This window comes from Octodon degus, unplaced genomic scaffold, assembly GCF_000260255.1.
Source record: "Octodon degus isolate 3935 unplaced genomic scaffold, OctDeg1.0 scaffold00093, whole genome shotgun sequence".
Taxonomy (NCBI): domain Eukaryota; kingdom Metazoa; phylum Chordata; class Mammalia; order Rodentia; family Octodontidae; genus Octodon; species Octodon degus.
The window spans coordinates 2191689-2201636 of NW_004524669.1; positions in this window are offsets into that span (position 1 = coordinate 2191689).

A 9948-nucleotide genomic window follows, 5' to 3' on the forward strand; every position below is an offset into this window, starting at 1 on the left:
AAAAAAAAAAAAAAACCATAATACAATGAAATAAGTATTGTAATGGGACAGAGATCCGTGTAAAATGCCTTAGGAGTACGGACAAGGAAGCAATCAATCTTATCTGGGGAGTAGGAGTGTTAGAAAAGCCTAGAGACTGATATCTGAGCTGGAACTTGAAGTGTGAAAAGAAATTTACCACAGAGAAGGGGGTGGCATATTCCTGGCAATGGAAAAATCATGTGACCACTGAGGAATGAGGCAAGTGTATATTTAATAAATATACAAGTACATAGTTTATGAAGGTTCAGATTTATGAGGGAACATCTACTTCAATTTCAGGTGATATTGGGGATTTGTGAATATTATGCCTCTTGGACAGCACTGGCCTGAGGCAATCTTGGAAAAATAAACTAGAAGCAGACTAGGAAGAGATTGGACTTTATCCTGTAATAGACTCAAAGCCAAGACAGAAAGACTTGGGCTGACTCGACTGATTTAGAACATACTCTAAAATAGGGCTGGGAATTTAGCTCATTGGTAAAATGCTTGCGTAGCATGCAGAACACCTGGGTCCATCCCCAGGAAGGGGTGGGGAGGAGAGAGGAAGGGCAGGGACAGTGGTATGGAGGATGATCTGGAAAGGAAAATGGTAGAGAGACTCTTGATTTAGGTGAGGGGCAGTGGGGATGAGGAGACAGATGGGGTAGACAGTCGTGTATGAAGGGTTGGGGTTTTTTTTGGGGGGATGTTTTGTTTTGTTTTGGCAGTACTGGTTATCAAACTCAGGACCTTGTACTTGCCAGGCAGACACTTATGCCACTGAGCTATCTACCCAGCCCATGAAGTTCTATTTTTTTCTATTTATGTATTTGGTACAGGGTCTCACTAAGCAGCTTGAACTCAGTGATCCTCCTGTTTTCAACCTCCCCAGTGCTGGGATTACAGGTGTGTGCCACCATGCCCCATGCCCCATGCCCCATGCCCCATGCCCAGACTCATTCCCTGGCTCAGTGCTTTCCAGGGGCCGGTCTAGCGCACCTGTAGGATCGGGGATTGAACTGTGGTCCCTGCACTTGCCAAAGCAGGCTCTTAGTCTGCTGAGCTATCTCGCTGGCCCTCCATGAAATTCTTAATGAAGACCAGGATCTTTAAGGAGGCTCTTCCAAGGGACCCCGGTTCTACTTCCTGACCCTTATACTTTCCCACCCAGAGCTCCACCTTGCTAGTCAAACTGCCCCAAACACTTCATCTCACCAAGCTCTATAGCCTTCTGTGAAGCATAAATAATTACTGCTTTTCTTAGGGAGGAGCACCACAACCTCTCCTTTTCATACATGTCACCTCATTTGTTTGTTTTTCTGATTCTTCTGTGATGTTTTTCTTGTTTATTTTGTGGTACTTCCACAATCTACCACAGAGTTACATTCTTATCCCTTTAAAGAAACTTTTAAAACAGGATCTCAGCTGGGTGTGGTGGCACATACCTGTAATTACAGCACTCAGGAGGAGGTCATAGGAGAATCACTTGAGTTTGAGGCCAGCCTGGGCTACAAAGTAAGTTCAAGCCCAGTCTGGACTACAGAGTGAAACTGCCTCAGAAAAGGGGGGGGGGCTGGGGAGGTCGCTCAGTGGTCTAAGCACCTGCCTGGCAAGCTCAAAGGCCCAGGTTCAATCCCCAGTACCGCATGTCATGCCCCAGTAGCTGGCATGCTAGGTGTGCGCCACCACATCATGCATTAGGTTCTGCCTTAATTCACTTCTTTTTTTTTTTTAATTTTTATTTATTTATTTGTGTGTGTGTGTGTGTGTGTGTGTGTGTGGCCAGCTCAGCCCACCAGGGGGCGGGGCTGGCTGGCATGTGGTGCTGGGGGATTGAACCGGGGTCCCTGTGCTTTGCTAAGCTTGTTCTAAGTAGGTGCTTTAGACCACTGAGCCATCTCACCAGCCCCCTTAATTCACTTCTCCCTTCTATAAATGTGTATGTATTTCCTAGAGTTGTTGAGAAGAATAAGTGAAAATTTCTTATAAAACAATTATCACTAGGGCAATCGAGATAGTTCAGCAGACAGTTCCATCCTGGTACCACATGCTGTGCCACCCTGCCCCCATGTAGCGTCACCCTGCCCCCAGGCTCACTGAGCTGGCCACCGAGACCTGGCTTGCTTGGTGGCATGCCTCTGTAACCCCGCACCGGGGAGGCTGAAAACAGTAGGATCACTAGAGTCTGATCTGCTTCAATTTGTGTAATGAGACCCTGTACCAAGCACATAAATAAATAAATAAATAAATAACAATTATCACCGTTCCTAACACAGAGTAAGCACTCAGCAAATCTTCTACATTTTCCCTACTAGACTATAAACTTTTAGAGAATGTCCTCTTACATTTACTACCACATTTGCAGCTCCAATCAATAGCCCAAGTGCAGGTGGGGTGGTAGCAGTACCTCTACACCACTCCCAATTGGAGGTCCCAAATTATCAGCCAATGTGCATCTTCCTCTCCTCAAAGCACACCTCCCATTCACTCCCAGTCCTGGTTGCAACCACCCCGCAGAAGAAAGCATAGGCATGGAGTGGGGGTAGGAGAGGAGGGGAGGAGGGGGAAGGGAGTTTGTGGGTGAAGGGGGTTAGGGGGGTACTCCTTTTCTTCCCAGCCCGGGGAGGGAGACCTTCAGAGGCGCCGCCGCCCGTACCGGGAAAAGCAAACAATCTGGTTCCAGAAAGCTTTGAATTCGATTCCCAGACTCTTGTCACTTACTAGAGTGAGCTCATTTGGCCTGGTTATTTAATCTCTCCCATCTGGACAGACCCAGTGTTGGGATGGGGGTGGGGTGCCAGGGAGGTGATGGCCGTGAAAGGCCTTCCTAGTGCCGGAACGCACCACAATGGCAGACCTCGGGTGACTGTGAAACACAGAAGATGCCACCGCAGCTCCAGAACCGCGAGCGGCCTCACTGATGCGGGGACAGAGAAACGGCCACCATCGGTCACTGGGCTGTGAGGAGAGGAGCCCAGGGTTTGTTTTCCTCTCTTTCCTTTTCAGTGGTCTCAGGAGGTCTCGTTCCCTGCCTCCATTCTAGGGTTGCTCTTCTCTGTGGATAAGAGGACAGGGCAGCTGCAGGGTGGGGCTGTGCTGAGGGTTGGGGAAGAAATCTGGAGAATACTTGAAAGCAGGGACCTCTGAAAGGAACCCAGCCGGGAGGGAATTGGGAAAGGAAGTAGGCCGCAGTGTCACCAGAAGTGGGGAGCCCAGTCTAGTGTGACTGGGTGCAGTGACCCTATTTGCAGTTTAGAAAGTGAGCTGCGAGCGATTTATTTATTTGTTAGTTTGTTTATTAACTTATTTTTGTACTGGGGATCGAATTGAGGACCTTGCACTTGCCAGGCAAGCGCTTAAGCTGCTGAGCTATCTGCTGGGCCCCTGGAAGCAATTTTGAGAGGGCAGTGTGGAAGACCTTAACACCAGGCCAAATAAATTCCTGAGGCGCTAGTGAGTCCTTGAAAGTTTCATTCTTCGTGCACTTACAGGGCCGGGGAGATGGCTCAGTAGAATAAGTGCTTGCCTGGCAAGCGCAAGGGCCTGAGTTCAATCCCCAGTTCTGCCAAAAAAAAAAAAAAAAAGATTCATGTACCTACAATATCTGAATAGCAATGGAATACCCATCTCTGACAAAACTAAGCAAAAAAGGGGGATGTAAATGAAGGACCGTTTTGTAGTGAAAAGATATATATATATATATATATACAAAAATAGTTAGAAAAGATATACAGCTACTTTCTCTTAGTTCAATAAGAGAAAGATTTGTACTAATAGTGTTCAGACAAGATATCATGTCTACATCTTTTTTTTTGCGGAACATCTCAGGACCCTGCGCTTGCCAGGGTGTTCCCACCACTTATGACCTGTGCAATGGGCAACCTGACTTCTCTGTGCCTCAGTTTTCATGTTAAATAATGATGAGAGCAATAGGAAATGGTAAAGGACGACTGCACACAGTAAGTGTTCCGGAACTTTTATTTTGTATCTCACCGTCTTCTTTTCTGATCAGAACTGAGAGACAGGAACATAATTCCTCAAATGTCACCTCAGTTACCAACAGACAAGAAGGGACTAAGAGAAGAGCCTGATGCCATCACACATCTATAATCCCAGCTGCTTGGGAGGCTGAGACAGGGAGATCCCAAGTTCAAGGCAAGCCTGAGAAAATTGGTGAAATTTTGTCTCAAAATTAAATAATAAGGGTTGGGGAGATAGCTCAGTAGAATAAGCGCTTGCCTGGCAAGCACAAGAGCCTGAGTTCAATCCCTGGTTCTAGAAAAAAAAAAAAAATAATAATAATAATAATAATAATAATAATAATAATAATAATAAAGTTAAATAATTAATTAAAATAAAAATGGCTGGGGTTGTAGCTCAGTAATGGTAGAACTCCCCTACGTTCAAGCCCCAGTACTAGGGGAGAGGAAAAGGAACCAAGAGAAGAGAATAATAGGATAACAAAGCCAGTAAGACCATAAACTTCACTCAAATCTTGGGAGCATTGAGGCTACATAGGAACTGTGGAGTCAGGGAAGCCTTTCTAAAGGGGGAGATGGGGACGAATCAGAGAAGGAAAGGTCATGCCTGGCAGGGAGGTTTGTCTAAAAAGGGAATAATTATGAGAAGGCCTTTGACAACACGTAGGGCCAAACCTGTCTGGCAGTAATGCTTCATGGGCAGAGGGCCTGACCTAAGCAGCCAGCACCTCCTCTGTCTCCCTTGCCCCACCCTGCTGAACTCTGATCCAACACACAGCCACTCTCCTCAAGAGTTCTCCCAGGAGGAACCAAAGAACACACACACACACACACACACACACACACACACCAGGCCTGTCTGCTCTCCAGAGCCTTTTCCTTACTGCCCACCAAGGCTTTGCCATCTGCCTCCACACCAAGCTACTTGATCATGGGCTCTAGCAGGGCTAGGTTATCCTGGGGAACCTCCCACATTCTGGGGAGCTTCCAGATAAGATTCTACAGACCAAGTTCTTTCAAGTCTGGGGTCATTGCAGCTGCCCCCTTGACAGCCCACTCCTCCCACAGCCTCCTCCTCCTATTGGCACCTCCCTCCCACCTCTGTGAAACCTTCAAGGCTAGTGGGGAGGTCAGAATGAAGCCTATGCTGACAAAATGAGAAAAGATTAGAGCAATACATTTGCCGCCAATGGCAATAAGACCGTCTGAGCAGAGGAAGAGGAATATTTGATTTTAGGCTCTCCAGGGGTCCTGATGAAGGAGCACTAGCAGCCTGAAGCCCTGGGCCTGACAGAGTGAGGAGGGCTGGACACAGCCCCAGCCACTTGGGGACCCTGGTGTCCCAGCCCTTCCATCTTCATATCAACCTTGTCCTCCACAGTCATCTACCAGCTTCCCACTCCTCACCCATCATTTCTCCCTTTCCACCACCAAACTTGTTTCCTGCAACACTTTTCTCTCTCAGGCAGGCTGTTGGAGCAGAAAAAACACTGTTCTAGGGCCTGGAGAGGAGGCCTGGATTCAAACCTCTATGGCTCCCAAGCCCAGGCAAGTCACCAAGCCTCTGCGAGCCAGGGGGCAATATGGGTGGAGTAATGAATTTGGCATCCTGAGACCTGGGGCCAGCTAAGATTCATCACTTTAGTCACTTAACCCATCAACTTCTATTTACTCATCTTTAAATGAGGATAAAACAAATAATAAGGTCTATGTCCTAGGGAGAAAGAATGAATATTGACAAGCCAGTAAGTATGAAAGTTGTAAGCAATTATAAAGATTCAGGGTGAGTTCCAGGGTGAAAGCTGGGGCTGGCTTGACAAGCCTCCAGAGGGTTCCCATCAGTCCTTGGATCCCTGGTTCTGGTCCTTATTCTCAAGTAGTGGGGCAAAGGTACAGTCTTCTGGAGATGGAGATAAGCTATTCTACTCAAACAGTCTTGAACTGAGAGAAGTAGCTGTCAACTCACCCCAGATCTCAAAAGACCTTCTAGAGGGGAAGTTTTAGAGGTAGCTAATCACAGGCAAGGAGGGTGGCACGAGGCTGTAATCCCAGCATTCTGGGAGGCTGAGGCAGGAGGATCACAAATTTGAGCAGTCTGGGCAATTTAGTAATTTAGCAAGACCTGATCTTGAACAAATAAAAGCGGGGGAGGAGACAGGATATAGTTCAGTGTGATGGCCCTGAGTTCAATCTCTAGTCTAAACAAGCAAGGAAGCAAGCAAACAAACAAACAAACAAACAAACTGATGTGTCCTTCTTAATTCCTCTGACTCCTGTGTCCACACATAAATGATGCCTTTGGAAATGTTATGTAGTGTAGCAGGTCTGCCTGGATGCAGAATGAGGCTATTTACCCCCAGCCACTGGTGAGGGACAAAATGCTGGAAGGAGGGAGATGAGGGGCTTGGGGATGGAATTAATCATTAGGCTTTGATCATGGGGCTACTGTGCCCCAGGGGATACTGGGGATCTAATTCAGGACCTTGCACTTGCCAGGCAGGCGCTTCTGCTGCTGAGCTACATCCCCAGCCCACCATGCAGTGTTTTTCATATGACATCTGTATACAGCCTGAGAGGTAAGTTAAAAATTGACACAGAGATTGACTAACCCGCCTATTGTTACCAGTTGGAAGGAACAGAGACAGTGGTCCAATCCCATCAGGCCACCCTCTTCGATCAAAGTGGAGAGTAAAGGCCTCTATCACAGGCCTCTCTGAGCTAGAAAACTAGGCAGATTTCTTCTTCTTCTTCTTCTTCTTCTTCTTCTTCTTCTTCTTCTTCTTCTTCTTCTTCTTCTTCTTCTTCTTCTCCTTCTCCTTCTCCTTCTCCTTCTCCTTCTCCTTCTTTCTTCTTCTTCTTTCTTCTTCCTCTTCCTCTTCCTCCTCCTCCTTTCCTGTTTTGGGGATTGAACCCATGCATGCTAGGCAAGTGTTCTACACACCAAGTGGACCCCCGGCCCCTGGGCAGATCTTCCAATCTTGCTAAGCCATGGATTTTCTCCTTTATTAAAGAGAATGGGGGCTGGTGAGATTGCTCAGTGGTCTAAAGCACCTACTTAGAACAAGCTTAGCAAAGCACAGGGACCGCGGTTCAATCCCCCAGCACCACATGCCAGCCAGCCCTGCCCCCTGGTGGGCTGAGCTGGCCACACACACACACACACACACACACACACACACACACACAAATAAATAAAATTTAAAAAATAAAATAAAATAAAGAGAATGGTTGGGAGAAGCCAGATAGCTCAGTGGATTAAAGCACATGCTTAGGCAGACACAGGGGCCAGGGTTCAATTTCCAGGATGCTGTGCCAGTCCCACCCCCAGGGCACATTGAGATGGTGACTGAGACTGAGCATGGTGATGAGTACTTGTAATCCTAGTGTTTGGGAGGCCGAAAACAGGAGGATCACTATGAACCCAATCTGTGTAGTGAGACCCTATAGACCCTGTACTAAATACAGTGAAGAGAAAGGAAAGAAAGAAGAAAGGAAGGAAGGAAGGAAGGAAGGAAGGAAGGAAGGAAGGAAGGAAGGCAGACAGGCAGGCAGGCAGGCAAGCAAGCAAGCAAGAAAGAAAGTTCTCATAAATTAACACAAAGAATGCTTTAGAAAATTAGGGATCTTCCCCTTCATGATGCCCTCTGATTCATAGTCACAATAAATACAGACTTCCTGACTTATTGCATGACTGTGTCTTGATTCCTTAACTACCGTCCTCAACTGACTGAGGGTAGTGACTCTGTCCTTTAACTCTATAATGCTAGGTCTGCATAGGGTCTGACACATATTGGATGCTAATAGTCGTGATAGTGGTGATGGTCCCCTTGGGAATCATATTTAAATTTAAAGTAGTAACAGTAACAATGGGGACAGTATGATGGCTGTGATGGCAGTGATGGTCATGAGTTTGAGAGTGCAGTGGTGGTGATGGTGATGGTGATATTAATGAGATGAGTTTGAAGACAGTAGTGATGGTGATAGTGGCTGTATTAATTGCCTATTGCTGCATAGCAATTCACCTCCAAAATTTAGTGGCTCAAAACAACAATATTTGTTATCTCATAGTTTCTGTGGTTCGGGTGTCTGGGTGTGACTTAGCTGGATGCCTCAGTCTCAAGGTCTCTCCCAAGGCTGCTAGCAGGGTGAAGCAAGGACTGCAGTCTCATCTGGCATCTCAACCAGAGGGTTATCTGTTCCAAGTTCACACAGATGATTGTTGGCAGCATTCAGCTCCCCTTAGGTTCTTGTTTTTTGCTGGGTGTTGGCCTGAGGTCTCTCCCCATTCCTTGCCACATGGGATTCTCCATGGGAGCTAACAATATGTCAACTGGCTTTCTCCAGGGGGAGTTACAGAGTATCCAAAAAGGAAGCCACAATCTTTGTGTAGCCTAATCTTGAAGTAACATCCCATCACCTCTGTTGGATTCTATCCAGAAGAAACAGTCCAAGGGGTAGGATTACACAACTGCCTATGTACCAGGAGGCCAGGGCCACTAGGCACACCATGTTAGAGGCTGCTTGTCACAATGTGAGGGTAGTGACAATGATAGTGGAGGAGGAAACTTGATGGTGGTGATTGGATCAGGGATGCTAAAGTATTTGAGAATAAAAGTATGGGGCTTTCTCCAAACTAGATCTTGACAGAGGAATCTGGGAATTGGGGCCAGATGTCCCAAACCATTGTCCTCTACCATGCTCCGGCCCCATTCAGGTTTAGGTCCTTATCCATTCTCCTAGAAACTTCCCTGTCCATTAACTTTCTCTGCCAGTCACCCCCACCCTAGGCTGCTGTTCTCCTTTAGGCAATTAATGAGCTAAATAATCACCAAATGGAGAGCAATTACTGCTAGCAGTCAAAGGGAGGAGGGAGAGAGGGTGGTCAGAGGCCCAGGGCAGACAGCAAGGCACAGCCAGTTCAGAAGCCAGGCTGTGGTTCACTCTACAGTAGATAAAGTAACCTGCCCTGTACTGTACTGAATTCTTGTTTTCCATATGAGCTGTGATGCCCCTATGAACACAGTCATCCACCATTGCTTTATTCTCTCTCTCAGTTCTTTCGGCCAGAGCCCATGGGAGTCCATGCTGTCTAGAAACCTCTGCTTCTTCTCTAGCCTATCTTCTCCCCTACTCTAGATTACCTCCTATTGCTTGAAAAACTCCTACTAGCATCCTTGTTCTTGATAAGCATAGAAAGGGCTCATCTTTCCCAAAGTCCCACCTATGTAGTAACTACTACCAAGCCCTGACTACCACTCTTGTGTTATGGCTTTTGAGCCTGGCAAGACAAGTGAAAACCTAACTGTATGGAAAAGGTGTTTCAGGTGGCCAGGTAATATTGCATGTCATGAGGACTGGCCTCCTGCTATAGGGTCACCAACTTGTGTGACCGGAGTAAAAGATAGAAGATGAGGAGTGAGGAGACTGGGATTTGGATCCCAGCTCTGTTAGTCACCAATTATGTCATCTTTGTTCTCTGACCTCAGCATCTTCATCAGTTAAATAGTGAAGGTGGAGGAGTGAGTCAGTGATCTTTAATGATCTAGAAAGTTCTAAATATCTATGATTCTTCTCATGACAAGAGCAGGTTGACCAGAACGTGATAGCTACACTAAAATGTCCATGGACCATGTGGCTGAGAAAGTAATTTTCATTTACAAGGGAAAATCAAACAGAGGCCCAATGGGAAACTTCATTCTATTAGTTGTAGGAACCCAGGGCTCCTCCAGCTTCTGTTCTAGCATCTTCCCAGACCCTGGGTATATGACCTTAGACTCCCTGGCTCCTGCTCTGCTCCCCCATCAACACATCCAGCCAGTTGCCATGTGTCTCTTCCCTTTGAGATATCATTCACCCTTTTTTCTCCTCTTGACTCCTGACAAAATCATCCTGTCCACACCTAGTTCAGACCCAACCAGCTCCATATCTCTCCTAGGTCTCTATAATC